Source organism: Bidens hawaiensis, unplaced genomic scaffold (assembly GCF_021521415.1).
Source record: "Bidens hawaiensis isolate Kalapana, Puna unplaced genomic scaffold, B.hawaiensis_p1.1 tig00025576_1, whole genome shotgun sequence".
Taxonomy (NCBI): Eukaryota; Viridiplantae; Streptophyta; class Magnoliopsida; order Asterales; family Asteraceae; genus Bidens; species Bidens hawaiensis.
The window spans coordinates 220,741-229,228 of record NW_027494087.1 but is presented as its reverse complement, the minus strand read 5'-3'; the positions used below and the strand labels follow the sequence as shown (position 1 = coordinate 229,228).

Sequence of the window (8,488 nt, the reverse complement as noted above, 5' to 3'; positions counted from 1 at the left end):
GTTGTGTGTGCATATAACGTATATATGTGTGTAGGCCCTCAGTGGAGGGGGGGGGGTGAAGTTGCACCAATTTTAACATTATTCCACGAATTGCGTGAAAATAATGTTAAGAGTGAGAAAGTTAATCATGCATCATATGGTGGCGTTGATAACTGAAAAACAATGGTACATGTACCAATCGGTCAGTGTCCCGATGAATGAGTCTTATGTTTCTTATGTCCAAGGTTTGATACAAAACTACTATCGAGATGGGTGGTCTAGCAGCCTCTCTACTCATAGGGGTAGAGGTATGACTAGACTGTCTACATCTTATCCTCCTCAGAATCTTTCAGAGCTTTGCTATTTGTGAGATTTAGTGAGTATGATGATGATGATAATCAGACATTTACTTTTGCACAAACTTAGTGAAAATATCTTTCTTTTCCATTTATAGGGTTAAACTAAACCTACAATTGGGGTTGTGGTGTTTAGAATTTCATATATATAAGATAGATTAGGTTATAAAGGGTTATGATAATTTGGTCATTGAAGTGTTCATTTAACTTCCGTGCGGAGTTTTAAAGTAGGTGGGGTCGAGCTAAGTTCAGTTATTAAATCAACTATCATTAAAATATGTGTGATGTACAAGATGGGTTAAAAAAATACAGCTAACATATAAAAACTAAATGATTAAATTTGAAAAAAAAAACTATTTTCATATAATTAAGTGGTTTTATTAATTCATATTATATTACTAATGGAGTATTCATATGTATAAGTGGTGTATTCTCATGCAATTTCTTCGTAATCTCGAAAAATATGCACATAATGATTTTGTAAGTTGTAATTATATTTTTTTATTGGAAAAACAAATTCTAAGAAAAAGTGATAAGATATTTTATTATAATTGACATAAAAAAGAGCATCATATATAAAATAACATGAATAAAACACACTTTTGTATTACAGTTTTGAAAGAGATGATGAAAACTTGATGGATCCATGGAGTTTGGAAGAATATGTGAGAATGAAATTGATATTTATTCATATTTGCTTCTTGTTTTTATCATCTTAGACCTATAAATATCGATTATTTATTTACCTCATCCATCACCTACACTCAAAAGTGTATATAAGTTGATTTAATAAAAAAAAGGTATGCCTTATTTCATTAAAATATAAATATTTTGATTATATTGATATAAATATTTGCTTTTTTTTAATCACTAAAATTTAGGTAAGTAATTATTTGATTAAAGGTTAGATTTTTAATATGTTTTAATTACACTGACATATATATGTTTTCATTACAAAATATGGTCAAGTTATTTTACAAAAGGGAACAAAATCGAGAATTATGAGAAATATTTGTAGCCACACAAAAAAAACCCCTCAACAAAATTAAAAAAATAAATAAAATAATCATAACTCAAAATTAATAAAAAAAAACAAAAAAAGTAAAAACACAAAAATATTTCCACCGTCTTTCTCGTTCTCATAAAAAAACACAATGGTAAGTGAAAAAAGTCGTTGTGTCTTTTTGTAATATCATTGTGTTTGGTGTTTATTTTCGTCATTGATTGTCTCTTTTTTCCTTAACATTGTTTTATTTTTTTCCTTTATATTGTGTTATATCACTCAATATTGCGCTATATTTTGTTCGAAATTGTGTTATACTTTGCAATCTATTGTATTTTTTTAGTTATAATTGTGTTTTTTTGTTCATTTTCGCCGTTGTGTCTTTGATCTCGACATTGTGTCTTTTCATCACTTTTTTTGAACGGGAATGATGACGGAAACATTTTAGTTTTTTAATTTTTTTTGTTTTTTATTTATATTTTGAGTTATGATTTTTTTATTATTTTTTTAAATTTATTTTAAAGTATTTTTTTATGGTCACAAACCCTTCTCACATTTCTCATTTTGTCTCCCTTTGTATTTTAACTTTACCATAAAAATGAAAGAATACTTTGAGTGGAAATTATGCTATAAATAAATCTAAAAGTGACATGTGTCTATAGTTATTCTATTTAGTAGATGGATCAAGTTATTTTACAAAGGATAACAAAAATGACATGTGTCAAGTAAAAACCAAAAGAAAAAAGGTATAAAGGAATAGTACATAGTTTCTCTCTCCACCTGGAAGTCACATGTTAATACCTCCATCATTTTAAAACGTCTATAACTTTTTCGTATGATGATTTTTTTTAAAAAAAATCATCATAATAATAAGCGTTTTTTTATCTTTAATATGAGTATAATTTTGTTATACAAAATTTAAAACAAAATTACGTCATTATGTCTTTTCTCACGCCATTGTGTCTTTTCGCATGTCATTGTGTTTTTTCGCCATTGTGTCTTTCAACTCATCGTTAAGTTTTTTTTTAAATACTAATAACACCATTGTGTAATAATAATATGTAAAAATAATGATAAAATAACAACAAATTATCTAATACATAAAACACAATGGTGAATACGTATAACACAATGACCTAAAACGTAAGACGCAATGGTGAATACGTATAACACAATGACCTAAAACGTAAGACGCAATGGTGAATACGTATAACACAATGACCTAAAACGTAAGACACAATGGTGAATACATATAAGACAATGACTTGAAACGTAAAACACAATGGAAACAACATATAAGACAATGACTTGAAACGTAAAACACAATGGAAACAACATATTACACAATGACCTAAAACGTAAGACACAATGGTGAATATGTATAACACAATGACCTAAAACGTAAGACACAATGGTGAATACGTATAACACAATGACTTGAAACGTAAAACACAATGGAAACAACATATTACACAATGACTTGAAACGTAAAACACAATGGTGAATACGTATAACACAATGACCTAAAAGGTAAGACACAATGGTGAATACGTATAACACAATGACCTAAAACATAAGGCACGCTGATGAATACATATAACACAATGAATTGAAACGTAAAACACAATGGAAACAACATATTACACAATGACTTGAACGTAATATACGATGAACGTAATACTATTTTTCTCAAATTAAGTGAATGTCATATGTCAATCCGAATAAAAAGACAATGAATGTATTACAACGACTAAAACATAATGGCGAACAAAAAGAAACAATGACGTAATCTATGTTTTAATTTTTGTCTTTAATACGAGTACCAATTGAAAACACAAATGATCAAAATCTATAATACAATGCATATGAAAACTCAATTAAAAGACACAATTAAACACATTAATTTTTTTTATTTTTATACAACAATATGATACTCATATTAAAGATAAAAAAAACGCTTGTTATTATGGAGATTTAAAAAAATGTCATATGAAAAAATTATTGACGTTTTAAAATGATGTGAAAATTGACATGTGCCTTGCATGTGGAGAGAGAAAGTCAACAAAGGTGAGTTATTACCTTCATGCCCTTTCCATCAATTTTTATTTGTTAAATTAATCGCAACCATTCAAATCTAAGATCAATGGATTAGATTATTTCTCACCCTTCTTATTTTTTTGTCCTTTGTATTTTAACTTTACCCTTTATTAGATTAGTTTAGATTATCAGTTCAGATCCGATGGGATAGTTAACATAAATTATTAGCAATCTTCCATATAAAAAAAATTAAGTACTTTATAAAAGAGTTGCAATAAAACATTTCCGGATATATCATTGATTAGGATTGTTCACGAATCGAGCTGAACCTAACGCAGCCTTGCTCATCTTGGGTTGGTTTGAAAGCGAGCCGAATCAAACGAGTTGAATTTAAAGAAACGAGCGATATTTTTATGCTTGAACTTGGTTTGGTTTGAAACCAAACGACTTGGTTCAGTTTGATTTTGCTTGATTTTTGTATAAAGTTTTTAACTTTAAATTTCCAAATGAAATTCTGGTCTGTTATAGTTCATAGGTATCAATGATAGAGTCCGTGGTCAGTGTTTCTAATTAATCGATTTTTTAGTTATGAAGTTATCGGTTTATGCTTTGACAAAATTTCAATTAATGGTTGAATGCTTGAATAAATTATGAAAATTCAGATTAATTTCATATATCAAGTAGCATTAAACCATTTTTAATTCTAAACAAGTAATGAAAATATAATCACAACCGGGCTCAAGCAAGTAGTCAATTAGAGATCATCATCTAACCAATTGAACTTTTATAAACATTCGATAAAATCATGTAATCTATCTCATCCTAATAAGAAAACATCAACAAATGTATGTAATACACCCTAAAGAACAATACCAAACCCTACACAACCAGAGGCGGACCTATGTTAAGGGTAGGGGGCGGCCGACCACTTTAATTTTTTTTAGTGTTATTTGTATGTGAAAATCCTGATCGCCCCCCTTAAAATTAGTGTTAAGTTCTGATTTCGCCCCCAAGAAAATAATTTCTGGGTCCGCCACTGTACACAATCAAGTAACACTGTAGCCTTTGAATGCACTTCAATGGTGCTAATTAATCTTCAAAACATGAATAAGTGACAATACGAAATAATGAAGTCATGTAAATTACCAGACGATTACAAAGCATATTGTTCAAATAGTTAACATTAATAAAACAATTAAAATCGTATAAACCTTACACCCAGGAATGAGTGCGGGTTGATTATCTATTCATTGTTGCGATTTGCATGCACAATTCTACAGTTTCCGGTTCACAATCTTCAATTGTATGATAGAAATTAGTCTACTTAGGTCTTGGAAGCTCTAAAATCATCCTAGAACTTGTTATCTTCGATTTGAAGGCGAAACCCTAATTTTATATTAATAAATCCGAGCCATATCCACCGTTTTTATGACCAAAAGTGAGTTCGGCACGCAAGTGGTGAGATTCCCTATGTCACTTTTATATGTGTGACGCCAACAATTCCTGAACGACGATAATTTGGAACACATTGAGACGCTTCACGACGTGGTAGTGGTGTCCCCGACACATACTCCTTATTATGTATTTAACTAGATTTTCATCCTGGCGCGTTGCGCCAGGGCAGCTATCAAAACACATACGTTGAAACCCGAGCATTGGTAAAACCCGAACGTTACGACGATGAGTCGATACGAATTCAGTCAGTATCGGCTGCAACAATATAGACAGCATTGGTAAAATTTGAGGGTTAAAACTCAAAATATTAATTCGTCAAATTAACATATAAAGGCATTAACATATAAAAAAACAAAATATTTAAGACGATGTTTAGTTGGTTGGCAAACCCAGGCGGTGGTAAAACCAAAGCGTTGTCGGTCCCGAACATTGAGGCGGTAACTTGACTCGAATTTGGTCGGTTTTGATTAGGTACCTTACGGTACTGGAACTAAAAAACGAAAAAAATAAATAACTTGAGGTGGACCAACGGCCAATTTGGGGGGGGGGGGTCGGTAGCGTTGTTGGTCATGGGCTTTAAATAAAGCCGCGAGTCTGCGCGAACTCGGCCAGTTTCTTTCAGATTTGTTATGGTACTGGAACTAAAAAAATTGACGTTTAATCAGTTTCCATTACGTTTATTGTGGTAACTAAACTAAAAAAATACAAAATTCACCGACCAATACGGTGCCGCCAAGTGACCCAATAAGCCATTGCGGCACCAAACTTGTAAATTTTATATAGTTATAATCCACTAAAAGTTGAAATGAAAAAAACATGCGTGAGGTACCAAATTTCTTGGCAAAACTAACTAAAAACAATAAAAATAAATGGTTAAATATGAAAAATATATATGGCCATCAACTATGAAACAGGGAGGGTTTAAAGTCTGGCGATAATGGACAATGGGATCTTCAATTGATGAAACCGATGAGGTGTTAATGCAAGTGAGAATTACCGTCGTCGTTGAATTCAGCAAAAAGCATAAGAAGTTAACACTCTACGTTTCCCTCTTTATATATCACATGACACAAATTATATTTTCATGCACACTTACCAAACTATTTTTGCTGTTTTTTCTTGTTGAACATCTAATTACATACATACCTTATCAACAAAATATCAAAACTTTGCATTAGTCACACAAATCAGTCGATTTCATATTTTATAATGAAAACTTTAATGTGCATTTAATTAATAAAATATGTGTAAATAAAAACCCAACGTCACATATAACATGGGTTGGTAGTTGGTAGGTTATACATTTCCAGTCTTCCGGATATATTAGTAGTAGACAACATCTTTTGGAAAAAATAAGCACACCAATCATGAAGAAACTTCGTTTATTCTTATTCATTGGTCTCTGCATATTCACCTGCTTATCTCACCAAATAAATTCCTCTTTATGTCCCATAGATTTTAGCTACGTAAACACCTTCCCGTGGGATATTTCCGACTGCGCTACCACCGTCACCGCCGCCACCACCACCGAAAACTGCTGCTCGTCTCTCCGCGGCCTCTTCCGCATCGGACTCGCTCACCACCTCAAAACAACAAAAACTTTCTATCTTCCAAATTTAATAGCATCCGGTTCTTGCATCAACGATTTCCAGTCCCACCTCTCTTTAATATCCGTAGCGCACTCTTTCTTTACATGCCACAACTCCACCGATGAATTCGTTGCGAACCCGTCAAACTGTGCGGGTATTGTAACGTTAGCAGATTGGGATCATGTGGTTGGTTCCACCACTGTGATCAAGTCTTCATGTGACGGAGATCTTTCGGGGTATTTAAGGTGTAGGTCTTGCCTTGAAGCACGCATGGATGTTAATTCTCGGTTAGTATCTTTAAGTCACAACTCAACTAAATGTTTGGCTTTCACTGCTCTATATGCCGCGGGATTAGTAAACAGTTTTGGTCCGGATGATATCCGGACAGCTGAGTGCATACTAGGCATCTCTTTATCCAAAGCTGGTTCAACATCCGGATCAAAGAAAACTACAGTTTTTGCGGTTTTAGGGGCTTTGATAGGAACTCTTGTTTTTCTTGGTGTGGGTTGGGTTTGTAGGAGGTGTAATAATAAGAGGAAGGAAACTCAATCACATAGAGATTATGTAACAAGTGTGAAAGCTCGTGTTTTGCCCAACACGGGTGCGAAATGGTTTTGTATATCCGAGCTTGATGAAGCCACGAACAGGTTTTCACAAGAAAACTTTGTAGGTCAAGGTGGATTCGGGGTGGTTTATAAAGGAACTCTGTCAGATGGAAGTGTTGTTGCTGTCAAGAAGATGATGAGCTTTGACACCAAAGCAGACAATGATTTTGCTAATGAGGCCGAGATCATAAGCAAGATTAGGCATCGAAATCTTTTGCCATTAAGAGGGTTTTGTGCAACGAGTGATCCTATTAATGGAAATGAAAGGTACCTTGTTTATGATTTCATGATAAACGGTAGTTTATATGATCATATTTTCGACCAAAGGGCATCTAATTGCAACAGACTAAGTTGGCCTCAACGAAAATCGATCATACTTGATGTGGCTAAAGGGTTATCTTATTTGCACAATGATATTAAACCCGCGATATTTCATCGTGATATTAAGGCAACCAACATTCTTTTGGACTCAACTATGAGAGCCCTGGTTGCGGATTTTGGATTAGCTAGGCAATGTAGAGATGGGCAATCGCATATGACTACAAGGATTGCGGGGACCTATGGTTATGTAGCACCTGAATATGCGCTTTATGGACAACTAACAGAAAAGACTGATGTTTATAGCTTTGGTATCATAGTTCTTGAGGTCATGAGTGGGAGAAAGGTGCTTGAAGAGGTGAAAGGAATGAATCCTGGGATGGTTTTGATTGCGGATTGGGCATGGGAGATGGTGAAACTGGATCGTATGGAAGAGGTTTTTGATGATTCTCTAAGAGGAGAGGGAGCATTGTCTAAGGATGTGATGGGGAGATTTGTAAGAGTTGGATTAGTTTGCGCTAATGCTATGGTGGCTCTTCGGCCAACTATTTCCGAAGCTATAAAGATGTTGGAAGGTGATATTGACATCCCACAGTTGCTAGACCGGTCACCGCCACTTGGCCACGAGTCACTTAGATCAAGTTTCCGGCATAGCAACAACTTTTGGTCGAGTAGCGAAGGATCCATGGCCAATTCATGTCAAAACAACTAAATTTGATGAAGAGCTAACAAGTTGAAATATTACTTTATAACAACTTGTTTTTCATAAAATAGCTATGCAATATTGTGAGATACGAAAGTACTTTTTTGTACTTTTAAATGTACGTATGTGTAAACTGCAAAGAAAGATAGCAAGCATTCAAACAAAAACAAATTTTAACACAAAAATATTCATCAGTTTTTATCCATAAGAGATGTTAGAGGATCATATAGAAAACCTAACTCTTTAGATCAATATAAGAAACATGAGGACATACGTTTTCTTAAAACATAAAGATTTCATGCTTAATAATTAAAAGATGTAGTGTTGATATTATGACTTTTAAGACAAAATGTCAAAAAAAGTGTATGGCTGATATTATGACTAGGCAAAAAATTTTTTTTGGCAATTTTAAAGTACGGAATTTTGTTTTTGTTCGGAATAAC

At 33.2% G+C, this 8,488-nt stretch overlaps 1 pseudogene; it reads left to right on the top strand.

Moving 5' to 3' along the window:
- Positions 1-6,181: 6,181 nt before the first annotated feature.
- On the top strand, positions 6,182-8,123 carry LOC143571781 (putative receptor-like protein kinase At1g11050 pseudogene; annotated as a pseudogene).
- Positions 8,124-8,488: the final 365 nt, after the last annotated feature.